Here is a 15485-nt window from a genome sequence, read left to right on the forward strand (position 1 = left end):
AGTAGTGGGATTGCTAGATCATCTAGTAAGTCTATCTTTAGTTTTTTAAGGAATCTCCATACTGTTCTCCATAGTGGCTGCACCACATTACATTCCCACCAGCAGTTAGGAGGGTTCCCTTTTCTCCACACCATCTGCAGCATTTATTGTTTGTGGACTTTTTAATGATGGCCATTCTGACCAGTGTGAGGTGATACCTCATTGTAGGTTTGATTTGCATTTCTCTGATAATTAGTGATGTTGAGCATCTTTTCACGTGCCTATTTGGCCATTTGTATGTCTTCATTAGAGAAATGTCTGTATAGGTCTTCTGCCTATTTTTTGATTGGGGTTTTGTCTTTTTTTTTTTTTTTTTTTTGTTACTGAGTTGTTTGAACTGTTTGTATATTCTGGAAATTAAGTTCTTGTCAGTTGCATCGTTTGCAAATATTTTCTCCCATGTTTTTTTGTCTTGTTTATGGTTCTCTTTGCTGTACAAAGCCTCATAAGCTTAATTAGGTCCCATTTGTTTATTTTTGCTTTTGTTTCTATTGCCTTGGTAGACTGCCCTAGGAGAACATTGCTATTATTTATATCAGAGAATGTTTTGCCTATGTTTTATTCTAAGAGCTTTATTGTGTCCTGTCTTATGTTTTAGTCTTTATGCCATTTTGAGTTTATTTTTGTGTATGGTGTGAAGGAATGTTCTAACTTCATTGGTTTACATGTGGCTGTTCAGCTGGCAAATCCCTAGCTGTGGATTAATTTAGCCACTTCTTTTGAAGTATCCACAAATTTCCCTTAATTCTGGTTTACAGAGGTTGCTAACCAAAATGAATTCATTGTTACTAATCTTAACAGGCCTTCAGTAATGATACTTATCCTTAAGGTTCCTTTGTTAACTCACAATCTGCAATCTACAGTGAGTGTTTCATATAACCTCTGCTTTACTAAACCTCTTCTACTAATTCCAGTGACACTACACTTTCCTTCATTTTCTTTCTTAGGTTGACCTTTCTAAGTTTGCTTTGCCATCTCCTTTCCCATTTGACCTTTTGATGTTGGAGTTTATTGAGATTTGGTTGTCAAACTTCTTAGGCTCCTTACCCTGATTTCTTAGTTGATTTCAGCATTACGTAATTTTGGTGACTATATACAATAACACTGCATAATAGAAATATAATGTAAGACACATGTATAATCTAAAAATTTCCAGTAGCCACATTAAAACTAGGACTTCCTCTGCTGGCCAATATTGGGTAATAGGGACTGTATTTACTCTCCTTCATGAAGCAACCAAAAAACCAGACAAAGTATATATAACAGTGGTTTTAAAACAGTGGTCATTAAGTAATGAAGGACAGTGTTTTCTGAGATACAGGAAACAAATGAGATGAGTCTTATGATTGCCCAGCTTACTGTCATGAGTTTCCAGGCTGAGGTTCAGGAAGAGGGAAGCCAGGTGGATCAAGGCAAAACCTCTGAGTTGAAGAGATGAAGCTAAGAGTCCACAAAGACCAAAGCTAGAGTTTGTATTTAGAGCCTGTGAGATCGTTGCCTGATGTCTAGTGTTTTATCTAGGGAGGAGATGACTGTGCAAAGATTTGCAGTGTCCCCTGGAATATTCAGCAGAGTACTGATTAGTGCATGATTGTGGAGAAACTACCCACAGTCATGGAAAGATTCCCTAAAAGGATCAAGGGGAACATTCTTGGCACTCACACAGGGCTGGAAATGGTATCTATTCCTAGCAGGCAGTCTTGAAAACTTCAGTCGTGGGGAACTGGGGAGAATACTCAGAAGTCTTGCCCCAGTAGTGTGCAATAATGGTTAGCTCTAGGCCCACCCTGACAACTCCTAGAAGCAAGACCCCATCCCCCCACCCCAATCAAACTGCTTGCAAGAAGCATAACCATCCCAGAACAAAACTCAGTAATGCCTGAAAGCTTTCCAGATGTGAGTAAAACATTCTACAGGTCCAAAAAGCCCAACAAATTCAAGGGTAAGAAACATGAAAACTACACCAAGGCATATCAAATTGCTCAAAACCAATGATAAAGAGAAAATCTTAAACTTAAAAGCAGGCAGAAAAAAAAAAGACATGAACAGAAGGACAAAGATAAGAGTGATATCAGATTTCCTGTCAGAAATAATGTAAACAAGAAGACAATTGATTAACATATTTAGCATATGAAAATTTAAAAAACCCTGTCAAATGAGAATTCTATATCCAGTGAAAATATATTTCAAAAATGAATGCAAATTTTCTGTCTCTGTTTTAGCAGTTATTGAGATAGCTCTGCCTAATACTAAATTGTCTGTTTCTCCCTTTATTTTTCAGTTTTTACTGCTTCTGTTTTTAGGACTCTCTTATTAGATGCATGATTTTTTAGAGTTATTATATCATTCTGATTAATTTGACTTTTAATATTACAATTTGTTAATTGTCTCTAGCAAAATTTTTTTCTTAAAATCTATTTTGTTGGATATTAGTATAGCTTTCCACCTCTCATGATTACTTTTTGTATTATATATGTTTTTTTCATCCTTTTACTTTCAACCTGTTTCTTTGAATCTAAGTATGTCTCCTATAGACAGGATGTAGCTAGATTTTATTAATCTAGTTTTATAGTCTCTTTGATTGGCATGTTTAATCTTTATACATTTAATCTGCTGTCTTACTGTTTATTTTCTATATGTCTCATCTCTTTTTTGTTTTTACTGCCTTCTTCTGTGGTAAGTAGTTATTTTTCCACGGTACCTTTATTATCCATTTTTTTTCTGGGTTATGTCACTTTGACCTTTTATTTTCCGTAGTGGCTTTTTTGAAGATTACAGTAGTAAGCATTTTAACTTAAAGCATTCCACTTTAGAATAAACTACCTTAATTCTAGTAATATAGAGAAACTTTACTTCAGCATAGCTCCCTTCCTGTCCTACTTTTTGCTAGTTTTGTCATATATGTTACATCTTTATATAAGTCCTACAGTGCAGTTTTATGATTACTGATTAAGTTTACTTGTCTTTTAAACCAGTTAGAAGAAGAAATGAGAAAAAATATATTTATACTATCTGTTTAAAATTTACCTAAGTAATTTCCTTGCTGCCTTTATTTTTTAATTTAGATTTGACTATCTGCTTTCATTTCTTTCTTTCTCTCTTTCTGTTTCTTTTTTTCTTTTTCTTTCTTTTCTTTCTTTCTCTCTTTCTCTCTCTGTTTTTTCCCCCCAATATTTCTTGTAAGGCAGGTCTACCAGCAACAAATTCTCTCATCTATTATTGCGGGATGTTTATTTTTGTCTTCATTGTTGATAGTTTTTCTGGATATTGGATTCTTGGTTGACAGTTTTTTTTCCCTTTTCAGCATTTTGAATATGCCATCCCACTGCATTTTGTTTTTCATTTTTCTGATAATAAGTTAGTTGTTAAATTTTGTTGAGATCTCCTAGTATGTAATGAGTAATGTTTATCTTTTGCTATTTTTAAGATTTTCTGTTTTGGCTTTTGACAGTTTGGTGTTATGCATTTAGGTGTAGATATCTGAGTTTATCCTTGACATTTGTTATAGCCTCTTCATATTTGATGACATTCTTAGATATGTAGATCAGTGTTCATCAAATTTGGGAAATTTTCACCTATTATTTCTTCAATTTTTTTTTTTTTTTCCTTTTCCCCCTCTCTCTTCTGTATTTCGGACTGGATTAATTTGTATGTTAGTGTGTTTGATGGTTTCTACAGTTGCCTGAATCTGGTTCTCCCCCTATACCCTCCTTTTTAATTGTTCAGTTTTATTCAGACTGGTTAATATCTACTCATTTATCTTCAACTTTGCTGATTCTTTTTTCTATCAGCTCAGTGTGCTGTTGAGTATTTTTTAACTCCAGAATTTCTATTTGGTTCTTTTTTTACAATTTGTGTGTTTTTATTGTTAATCTGTATTTGTTGATTCATTGTTTTCGTGCTTTCTTTAATTCTGTAAACATGGTTTCTTTTAGTTCTTTGAACATATTTAGAATAATTGTTGGAAGTGTTTCCTAAGATTTATACATGAGTACCTTCAGAGACAGTTTTTACTGACTCCTTTTTTTTTTTTCTGTTTATGTGCTATGCTTTTCCTATTTCTTTGCATGTTCCATATTTTTTGTTAAAACCTTGACATTTTAGATAATACAGCAACTCTAGATTGTACCCTCTCCTCCCTACTTTCCAGGGCTGGTTGTTGTTGCTGTTTTTGTTTTTGTTGTTGTTTCTGTTTTGTCATCAGCCAATGATTGTTTAGAGGTTATGCTTAAACTTCCTGAATCAGTGAGGCTTCTGTCATTTGCCAAGAGGTTCTGTGTGTGGGTTAGGGCATTCAAAATCCAGGCAGTTTGCAAGTCTTCCCTGGTTTTTATTTTCTGTTTTTGCAAGGCTTCCTATTCACCAATAATGAGTGGATAGCTGTGGCCCTCTGTGGTCTCTTCTGTGCACATGTGTAACTTTCAAGATCCTCAGGAATATGTGGGAGCTTGTCAAAGCACACTATGACTGTCTTGTTTCTCAGATTCCCCTGCTAAGTTTTTGGCTTGTCTGTTGTCATTTTTTGCTGTTGATTTCAATAGCATGGAGCTTTTTCAGTGGATTTCCAAATCAGACCAGCCCCTTCCAGGAGCTGGAAGACTGTTGATCCTCACATCTGCTGTCACATTGGGTTAGGGGATGGGTAGGAGTAGCTCCATGTTAAAACACACTTGCTTCTCTATTGTAGTTCAGTGCTTTTTCTTATATAAATATTTCTCAATTTTTTTTGTATCTCTGTAGTCAATTTCCAGAGTTGTTGTTTTTGATAATTTTGACTAGTTTTGTCTGGGGAGTGGTTTTCCTCTCTCTGATATTCTGGAAGTCCCACCTTCTGTCATTGCTTTGATAACAACTTTATAGTTTATTTTTCTGCTCTGATCTTGCTGGATTCTAATCCATTCTTTTTCAGCCAGTAGCCTGAGTGATCTTTTAAAAATGGAGTCTGATCATGTCACTTTCTTGCATTAAACCCATTTTGCTTGGAGGATAACATCCAAAGATACTGTGGTCTACAAGGCTTTGAATGATTTGGCTCCTGCCTCCCTCCCCAGGCTCATCCATAACCACTCCTCTTCACTTACTCTTCTTGAGCCACAGTGGCCTTCTTTTACCAGGGTCTTTTCTTGTGTTAGCTTCACATAAGCTGTGCTCTGTTTGAATGTTTTACTGTTTCTTCAGGTGGTATCCCCTTGTTCATCAGGTCTCAATTTCAATGACAGTTCTTCAAGGAAGCCTTTCCTTACCTCTGTTCAGACCAGAATAGATTTCCTGAACCTTGTCATCATTGTACATTGTTTTGCTTCAAGAGCTTATCATATTTACTGTGAAATTATTATTTGTGCAATTTATTGAATGAATATATCTTTGTTTACTTATAATGTCCTTGAACTCAAGGAATTTTCTCATTCATTGTATCCTCTAGCATAGTGGCTTCTACATAGAAAATTCTCTATAAATATTTTTGAATGAAAATGATCCTAGACATACATATAAATGGGCACTTGACCAGGGGAAGGAGAAGGCTTATTGGGAAGGCTTCTAGAGGAGGCGATAAATAAGTGAAATCTTAAAATATGTATAGTAAATAGCCAGTATGTGTCAATGTTGCTTCTGAAAGTATCAGGTTTAAAATGACTCCTTTTTGGCGTATCAGTACTCCACACAGACATCAGTGTATTTGTCCCCAAAGTTTGACAGTTTAGCCACTTGAAATTAATTATATGCATTCTTACATTATATTTGTAGCTGTGTAAGTAGTGGGAACTCTTGTGTTGAGACTTTCTTCCTGAGTTTGATTCCTGGCTTTAATAAATAAGCTTCTGTCTTGTTCCCCTTCCTTGTCTCGGTCTTGTGTTTCCTATTCCAACATCATGGATACTCAGCCTCTGTTCTGTTTTGATTAGACCCAACCCCAAATTCTTCAGAATTAGCATTTGATCTAAAACTCACACTAGGCAGCTGGAAAACTCATTTGATTTCCTCTAATACTTTTCTCATGTTCTTTTTTGGGAACAAGGTAGGGATAGGCAGACACCTGTATATTTTAGAAGCTGATTAGCCACCTGTAGCGTGTCATGGTAGCTGATATCCAGGGGAAGAATGGAGTAGCTCAGTTTAGAAATATTTGTATGAAAATAGTTACAAAAGGTTGGACCTCAAAGGGCTAATTCTACATTAACTCTAAAAAATTTTGGTTGTGAGAATAAACAGAAAAACCTTGTTTCCTAAGAGTTCTTTATTACCACAGTTTTTCTGTGCTACAGGTAATCACCCTAGAAAATTGCCTTTAAAATTGCCTTTTTTAAACAGAAAAGGGACCCTGGAAAAAATACTGTAAGGTTGTGCTTCTTCCTTAATTTTAGATTTCAGGAAACAGAACTTTAGAGATCACATACCTTGGGCCTAAAGAAAGTCCATCTGAGGATGATGATTTGTATGCAATATTGTTAGTGTATAATAACAATAGTAATAATGATACGACTATCTTTCACGTAGTTAGAACTCAAGCAGGATAACTTGAGTATGAAGCAGTGTACTTTGGGCAGGATTGAATTCTTCATTTGTTAGTCTCATGTGAAAATGTATGTGTTTGGTGGTCTAGACAGAATGAATATTACACATTCAAAAAAAATAATGAACCTTCTAAACCTCTCATGCCCTCAGGAGGCTCAGCGAACTGGAGCCGACTGGCACAAAGTGCTGTGTTCTCACACGGTTACAGCTGGAGGAAGAAAGTCTGGATGGATCATTTGCTGGCATATGTTTCTTGAATTATTGGCTATTTTGGTGTCGACTTTTCTGTTGAGAGTTTCATGTTTTAATGACAAAAATGTTCACTGGAAATTATAGCCTGGAAAAGAGAACCACTTTCCTGCTTCTGCAAAAAGCTAGGTAAAGCACTGATGTGGGGTAAAGTAGCTGTGGAGTTTTATATTCAGATTGTATGAAGAGTAAACAGAGCATCTAAAATAACCACTTGCACATTGCAACAAACACATCATCATTTGCTTAAAAAAGAGTTATAATTACAGTTGACGAAGCATGGACGCCATAAAAAATGCATTAGTTTGGCTTGACACATTAATTACCTGTTTTTGCAGATGTTTTTATGTATTGTTGTGTGAACAGTTTACAAAATAATTACAGGAAAGTCATATGGAAAATAAACTAAGTGGGTGGTTTCTCGTCTAAATATTTTCATTCATGTGAGTCTGTGTGAGGCACAGCTGCTTTATAGCAAAAGCAGGGATAGATGAGGACTGAGGATTCTCGAAGGGTTTTTTTTTTTATTAGCCGATCTCTGTCATCAGTATCACATTTTTATAGCAACATAGTTTAAAAACATTAAAATGAGAGGGATGGCTTAATCCCTGTATTACTGGAAAAAACTTTGATTCTGATCAGAATTGTAGGTATCTATGGGTATTTTAAAGTAAACCAAATAAAGCTAAAATACCATAAGTGAAAAACTACTGCTATTTCAGTACTAGTATGTTGTTAGGCACTTGGGGAAGGAGTTAATCATTATTTTATTAGTTGAGTTAACATAGTTTTATATGACTTACAGCTCAAACTGTATCTTAATAATTAAACATTGAGCTTATGTAAATTGCGTGGAAGTTCAGCTTATTTATTCTCATTTAGAAAGTATTAAAAATGTAAATCTGCTTTTTCTCAGAAGCATATACTGTATTTCCATTAGTGGTTTCAGAATGTGTTTCATCTGAAAAATAACCAGATCATTGTGGAGACATATCGACTTTTATAAACTGTTAAGAAACACATTTTCCAAAATGGTAATTGTCAAACAATAAAAAAAGAGTTCATAGACTTCATTCTATTTTACACAATGATTTATAATTACTTTGAATATCTGTTGTATTTTCCTCATTGACACTGTTATGACAGTTTTTCATAAAAAAACCAAATGTAGATTCTCTTTTTAGTACAGCCATGCCACTTCTGTGCTATATTCCTTTATATTCCTTTTTTATGGATTTCACCTACACAGATGATAGACAATAATTATACACATTTTCTGACATGCGTTTTATGTGACTATTATTTAAGTTAGAGAGAGGCACTGAGTTATGGAAAGAGATTTTGAAGCATTTCTAGGCATGAAGGTACTGTTATTGGACCATGTAATATTGGTACAAAATCATTTACTTTTCCATTCATTTGTTTAACAACATTAAAAAAATCATCTTCTGTATATAATGTTCTATGACAGCATTGAAATGACTGTAAACTTTGAGATGACTGTGTGTCTGGAACATAATAGATGCTCAGTTACCATTAGGCATCTTTCCTTCTGAAAGTGATAGGAGGGACAGGAATAAGTGGTATGAAGAACTTTTTCACTATGGTGGCTTTATTTAAAGAAAGCCAGTTGCCTGGAAGCGTTTTCTTTGTCGTCCTGAAATGGGCTTCACATGTGATATACTTGGCGTATTGCTTGACTCATTCTTTGAATTATTTAAATGTGGCGATATGTATATCTTCAGGTTAAATGAATTTGAAGAAAGATGGGAGGGAGTCTGTTCTAATTCTAGTATAAACTAAGTCAATTTAATTTTTAAGGTGGGGGTGCATAAGTCTATGAAACTTAAGAGAATTGGGAAGAATTAACTGCTAATAATCAGTTCTTCTGTTGATTACTTTACATCATCTTAAAGGGAAAAAAATGTGGTTCCATATCATGACATCAAGAAAACAGTTGTTAAACTTTTGGAGTCTTCTTTAGATTTGCTGCTTCTCATAAGATGTCTCTCATAGCCAGTGAAAGAAATGAGCAAAAGCCTTTGTGTGGGTTGGGAGACTTTCCACATTCACCAGTATGGCAGGTAAAAAACTCTTACTAGTTTGTGTAGAGTTTCATTTCTGTATTTTCCATCTTATGTTTATTCCATCTCATAAGACAAAATTTTAGCTCCTTGGTTTCAATTTTTATTCCTTTTTTCCTTCATTATATTTCTAGCTCTTTAAAATCTTTTTATCTTAATCTTTTAGAAGCCATTTGATTAGAACATAAGAAACACTTTGGGGATTATATTATCATCATTATCATAAAGAACATTTAGGAAATTATTTATTTATTTATTTATTTGCTTACTTACTTACTTAGAAGAGTTTATTGTCACAAAGAAGGCTGTCCAGGCAATGTTGTTTTGAAGGAATTGAATGGTTGGTCTTTTGGATATTCTCCTTTAAAAATGCAAAACAGAAATAGGTTAGGGGGCAGAAATAAATAGTTGAATCTAAGAGAAGGCTGTCTTTGTAGGCATTTAAAGTTCTATGATCTAATGATGTGTTGTTAGTTTTCACTCAGTATTACTGATAGCAGTGTTAAAAGCAAAATTCAAGTAAATTTGAAGATCGAATTGGCTTTATTAATTGATTCATGAATTGGGCAGCATCCTGTCTAGCAAGTAGAAAGGAGCTCCAGAAAAGGAAAGGCTTTTAAAGGCAGCGAGAGGGTGGGGAGAGGAGGTCATAAATAAAAATAAGGATTATTTTCAGCAAGATCACCTTCCTTTGGGAGACAAAAGAGTTTTTTATTAGGCTGGTTATTTATCTCCTTGGTGCTGTCCAGGAAATTTCAGACCGACTGGTTAAGATTCCTTTCCTGGGGAAGGTTGAAACGGCAATTAGATTAGGTGTTAAGTCTTAGTTTGGTGGCATGGGCTCAGCACAAGTGGCTCCATTTTGGGCCAATTTGTTTCTTTTCTTTTCTTTTCTCTTTTTTTTTGACAGCAGAAAAACTACTAAAACATTGAAAGCAATTATAATTCAGGCAATGCGTCGGCATGAATATTATTATGGCTTTTGCTTTTACTATTCTTTGGTTACTCTTTGAACTTCTGGGGCTCACAGAACACTTGGTTTTGAAAAAAAAACATAAATAGGGGATTGGTTAAATGCAACCGGGAAGCAGATTCCCTGACTGACCAGGTTCGTGTTATTCATGGAAAGGCTGATGGCTCCAGATTTGTGGGTGATGTGTGGAACCATAAATCACGGTTCTTCTCAAGGTTACCTTTTGTTGTCTTAGCAGAAGTCAGAAATGGTAGGCTTTACCTGAAAAGAACAAAACACCCATTAACTATAATAAATCAGCACTTAAACAAAGCTATAATCACCAAGGCCATCTCAAACAGACATATTCCTTTCTATGACTGAAGTTGTTTTAAAAAAAAAAACAAAACAAAAAAGAAGCACCAACGAAAACTTATTCCAGCAAACTCAGGTTGATTTGGATGTTCTTTCTAATGTGATCAACCTGAATGAAAAGTGAGCATGCTTGAATGAGAGTATAGTGGCATAGGGCCTATTGGAGAGTATTTGTGGAGTAGAAGAGGAGAGAGAAAAAAGTAACATGGGACTAAGTAGAATCTTATGTGGGGATTAAATTTTGTGCATATGGTGACAATCAAGTACAGTCAAAATACTCTTTGAAATCCCTTAAAATTTCCCATAAAGTGCAGATGTATAAATAACTGTCAGAAGGTCTGATGTGGCCAGGTCTTCTGCTGGCATTGCTTTTCTTTTGTTGAATCAGTGATGAGGCATGAGCTATATTCTTTTTAGTAACTAAGGGTAGACTAACAATTGGAAGAATGACTTTGTACTCTAGTTTGTGAAACTGATTTTCATTATTTCTGTGAATAAAAATGCCTTTTTTTAAAAAAATGAGTAAATGAGAAAAGACCTTTTTTTTCCAAAGAAATCCTTGGGTAACAAGGATGTTTGAGAGACCAGTTTTTCTCAGAAAAGCCTGTTCTCTTTTACATGGTGTGAAATTTACCTCCTCAGAGGTTCCATTTTCCTGTGCGCTTGTCTCTCTTCTTCTGCCTCTTTCCTTCCCTCTGATTCTACTCTGTGTTGTCAGATAGGCTGTTGCCTCAACCCCTTATGTTTGTTTCTCCTCATCTTTGTCCCCATACTCGCTTGTGCTTGTCCTGTGCTTTATATTTTTCTTGTCCTAGGAAGTAGCAGTAGAATAATCTAATTCGAAGTCAGTTACCTGAAGTGTGGTAGCATAAAACGTTTAGGTTTAGGCTCTTACAGTAACTTTGTAACTGAGAAAGGCATTTCAGGTCCCTGAGCCTCAATTTCCTTAGTTATGAAAGGAAAGTAATACATAAATGAATTCTAATGTAATGAAGGAGTGCCAAGTGGTGATGGGTTCTTGGGTAAGTCAGAGTTTCACGATTTTATTATGTATAGACTGTGCCTTCTATAAAAACTTCTCGTGGTAAATTAAGTCAGAGTTGGTGTTCTGAGAAACGCAGGATAGGCAGTCCAGGGTTTCTAACATTTTCAGTGACAACTTTGGCATTTCTCCTCTTTTCTATTCAACTACACTCTCTTCTTTCATGGATCATGCCATGTAATCACCCTGTTTCTATCCTCTCTCTTGATCTGAGGCAGAGTAGAAACATACAGGTTGACACCATATACATAAGACATCTTTTATGGTATACCAGAACTTTTTGACACAAAAGTTACTAAATAATGGAAGCAGTTTTTCTCTTTTGAATGCCAGTGCACAGTGGAAATTTTTGTTCTATCGGAATGATTAACAAAAATGTAGAGAACTTATTGAAGTTATTTGTTTATCTTTTGGTAGAATGTAAGGTATGCATCCATTTTTGAGAGCATTTATTAAGTGTCTACCTAGATACATTTCTGAAGAAATAATAGCCATACAACCTAGTGTGGGATTAAAAGTTAAATTCCAGACAACCTAGTTTTCCTTGAAAAATAATCATTGTATGCTGCGTGTGTGTCTTAAAATGAAGATTAAGAAATTAAGAAGGTTAGAGTCAATTACATTTTTTGATCAAGTAAAATCGTTTAAAGTCACATTAAAAAATAGTCTGATTAGTTAGAATTATTCCAGAAATCGATAGATTAATCTTTTCTTTCTGGTACGCACAAGCCTCCGTAGGTGCCCAGCAGCAGAAATCTGTAAGAGGTGGTTTTCATCCTTGGCTCCTGCTATTGATCAGCAGTGCTTGTGACCTACTTTTAAGGGGCTGATAAGGAAGGAGTCATAGTATGTATATTTAAGGTTACATTTAAAAAGACTTCCAGTATTTCCATCGCTTCCTTGTTGTTTCCATGGAAGCGGAACCACTATCATCAGCGGGAGTCCATTTCAACTGCTGGCTTCCGGTTCTTGTTTCTCTGTTACTATGGTGACTGCCTAGAAAGCGACAGAAATATTAAAAGTTTAAGAAGCAGTGATTTGATTACAAAATACGGCTTTAACTGTAGTTTTAATTAGGTATTTTGTAATCGTGACAGTTTTGAATTTCAAATTATTTTAGGAGGCAAGTTGATTTTTTTTAACTAAAGAAAATTTTGAAGTTTTATTAAAAGCTTAATTACACTGAATTAAAAAAAATTTAATTGCCATAGTTTCTATTAAAATTGAGCCTAAGATGAACCAACAATTCTAAATGGAGAGTTAAATTAGGACTTGAAAGGTACAACACAGGATGAGAAGAGCTAATGATGATGGGGCTGGGAGTTAGAGTTCATGAGCAATATGCTCAAAACTAAGGACTTGTAATATGTAGAGATAGTGTTTATTATTTATGTGGGACATCTTTATCTTCAAAATATGTTATAGTTACTTAGGCGATTTTCACAGATTATATCCATTTTCAACCAAGTAAAAATAAAAACCTTGGGTTTAGAAATGAAGTAAATTTTAAGGACAGATGCAGGAAGCATACTGATATGTTATTAGAGGTTTGAGGAGTTGGAGAGTTAATAAATATAGATTGTTCCACAGTTAAAAAGCAATAGAGATTCCCCACCTCCCACCAAGACCAGTTATATTTGTGAATTCCTACTCATAAAGGAGAGAAGAGATGGAATTGTAAGGTAAAAGCTGTGAAAGGAAAGGTATTTAGCAAAATTTGTTGAGGTTTTTCTTAGAGATCTGTTTTCTTTTGGTTTTCTCTGGTTTGCACGTGACAAAACCCAGTACCTTGGACAAAGAGTGGCAGGATTGTAGGTTCAGCTGAAATCAGGGGCCCCGGTCACATTAGGATTTCTTCTTTTTGTCTCTTATATTTGTTTCTCTCTGTCGAGTTCTGTCTTGCCGATTGGCTTTTTGTGCTTTGGCAGGAACTATGGCTGCTGGCAGTTCCCACTCCTCTTATTTCCAGCGGCAATAACAGAGAAGGACTGATTGGCCCAGTTTGTGTTGGGCCGATTTCTCCCTTCTCCAACTGTGGCCAAGAGGGTGGGCTTCTATGATTGGCCCTGCTGTGACTGGGAGGCTCATCCCTGGCTAGCTAGTAGTGACTGGAGGCACTGAGATCTGAAATCAGATAGCAGCTTTCATTTAAACCATGTCGTTAAGGGTTGGTAGTGGTGGGGGGAGAGGTGGAGGGGTAGGAAGGGAGGAGAAAGGGGCATTTCCCAGAAAAAATAGGAAGTATTGTTCTAGGAAGAAATAAGAGGTTTTTCCACCTGTAGTCTTTTGGGGAAAAATACCTCTTTGCTGTAATTCAGTTCACTTCAGATTCAGCAAACCAGATATCATTATTTTGTGTGAGAAAAACCAAGACTGAAAACCTTTACAATTCATTGCTTTCTATATTACTGGCTCTGTTGTAGTACCTTTTATTTATGTTGTCTCCTTTAGTCTCCATAGTCATATGGGGTATATATTTCCATTTTAGAGAATGAGGAAGAGGTTCAGAGAGTCAAGAAGACTTATTATTGGTCACATGACTAATGAGCGACAGAGCCAGAATTCAGATCACCAGGGTTTCTGGAATGTAATCCAGTAATACTTTCCACTGTGTGATGCTTGCTTTTTGGTTAACTTCGTTTGGAAGATACATAGGGTGAATTATAACAACAGTGCTGTGTATTAAGTGCTTTGATAAAAATGAGTTATGAGTAGTATAGAATATTATGCATGAAGGGAACCTTAGGCATCATATAGTACAGTGGTTTTCAAACTTTATGACCTTCAGCCGTGGAATCCTTTCTTCAAGTTAAATGTTATATCATAGGTGGTATGTAAAATGGATAAAAGCGTAGGATCATCCCATTCTGGAGAACAGAGATCCCAGGAATGGACCATCTCTTTGAGGTCTTGAGTTCTTTGGAGGACACTTTGAATACTGTTTCCTTAGGGAAACTGAGAGCTAGACAGGGTAAATGACTTGTCACATTCACATAATTGTATATTATAAAGCTTTAAATCTCATTCTTGTTTTCAGTTGTAAGATGAGTGACAATTTGTTGTTGTGGGGTTTTTTTAATGGAAGTATAGTGGATATAGTGTTGTGTTAGTCTCTGGTGTACAGCATAGTGATTCAGGTATACATACATTCTTTTTCATATTCTTTTTTATTGTAGGTTACTACAAGATATTGAATATAGTTCCCTGTGCTATACAGTAGGACTTTTTGTTGCTTATCTATTTTATGTATAGTAATTATCTGCAAATCCCAAACTCCTAATTTATCCCTTTTCTGTTTTCCCCTTAGTAACTGTAAGTTTGATTTCTGTCTGTTAGTCTGCCTCTGTTTTTTAAATAAGTTCATTTGTGTCATTTTTTTAAGATTCTACATATAAGTGATATGGTATTTGTCTTTCTCTTTCTGGCTTACTTTACTTAGCATGATAATCTCTAGGTCCATCCATGTTGCTGCAAATGGCATTATTTTATTCTTTTTTATGGCTGAATAGTATTCCACTGTATACATTTACCACATCTTCTTTATCCAGTCACCTGTCAGTGGACAGTTAGGTTGCTTCCATGTCTTGGCTATTGTAAATAGTGCTGCTGTGAACATTGGGGTGCATGTGTCTTTTCAAATTAAAGTTCCCTTTGGATATGTGCCCAGGATTAGAGTTGCAGGATCATATGGTAAATCTGTTTTTAGTTTTCTAAGGAATCTAAATACTGTATTCCATAGAGGCTGCACCAAATTATACTCCCACCAACAGTGTAGGAGGGTTCCTTTTTCTCCATACCCTTTCCAGCATTTGTTTGTGGACTTTTTAATGATGACCATTCTGACTCATGTGAGGTGATACCTCACTGTAGGTTTGATTTGTGTTTCTCTGATAAATTAGTGATACCGAGCATCTTTTCATGTGCCTGTTGACCATTTGTAAGTCTTCATTGGAGAAATGTCTGTTTAGGTCGTCTACCCATTTTTGATTTTTTGTTTGGTTTGGTTTTTGTTTTTGTTTGTTATTGAGTTGTATGAGCTGTTTGTATATTCTGGAAATTAAGCCCTTGTCAGTCACATTGTTCGGAAATATTTCTCCCATTTGATAGGTTGTCTTTTGTTTTGTTTGCAGTTTCCTTTGCTGTGCAAAAGCTTATAAGCTTAATTAGGTCCCATTTGTTATTTTTGCTCTTAATTCTGTTGCCTTGGGAGACTGCCCCAGATTTATGTTGG

General features: G+C 35.4%; 1 protein-coding gene across 4 annotated transcripts in view; it reads left to right on the forward strand.

The window, feature by feature from the left end:
* Positions 1–15485, forward strand: part of RPS6KC1 (ribosomal protein S6 kinase C1) — a 142702-nt gene that overhangs the window by 57995 nt on the left and 69222 nt on the right. Inside the window, exon 1 of one of the 4 annotated variants that reach the window (XM_032466456.1) lies at positions 6798–6930. The exons of the other annotated variants lie outside the window; for them this stretch is intronic. The gene's annotated coding sequence lies outside the window, so the exon portion shown is untranslated. Of the gene's footprint in view, positions 1–6797; positions 6931–15485 lie in introns of those variants that run through there. 4 annotated transcript variants of the gene reach the window in all.

The sequence above is a fragment of the Camelus ferus genome, chromosome 23 (genome assembly GCF_009834535.1).
Source record: "Camelus ferus isolate YT-003-E chromosome 23, BCGSAC_Cfer_1.0, whole genome shotgun sequence".
Lineage (NCBI taxonomy): Eukaryota > Metazoa > Chordata > Mammalia > Artiodactyla > Camelidae > Camelus > Camelus ferus.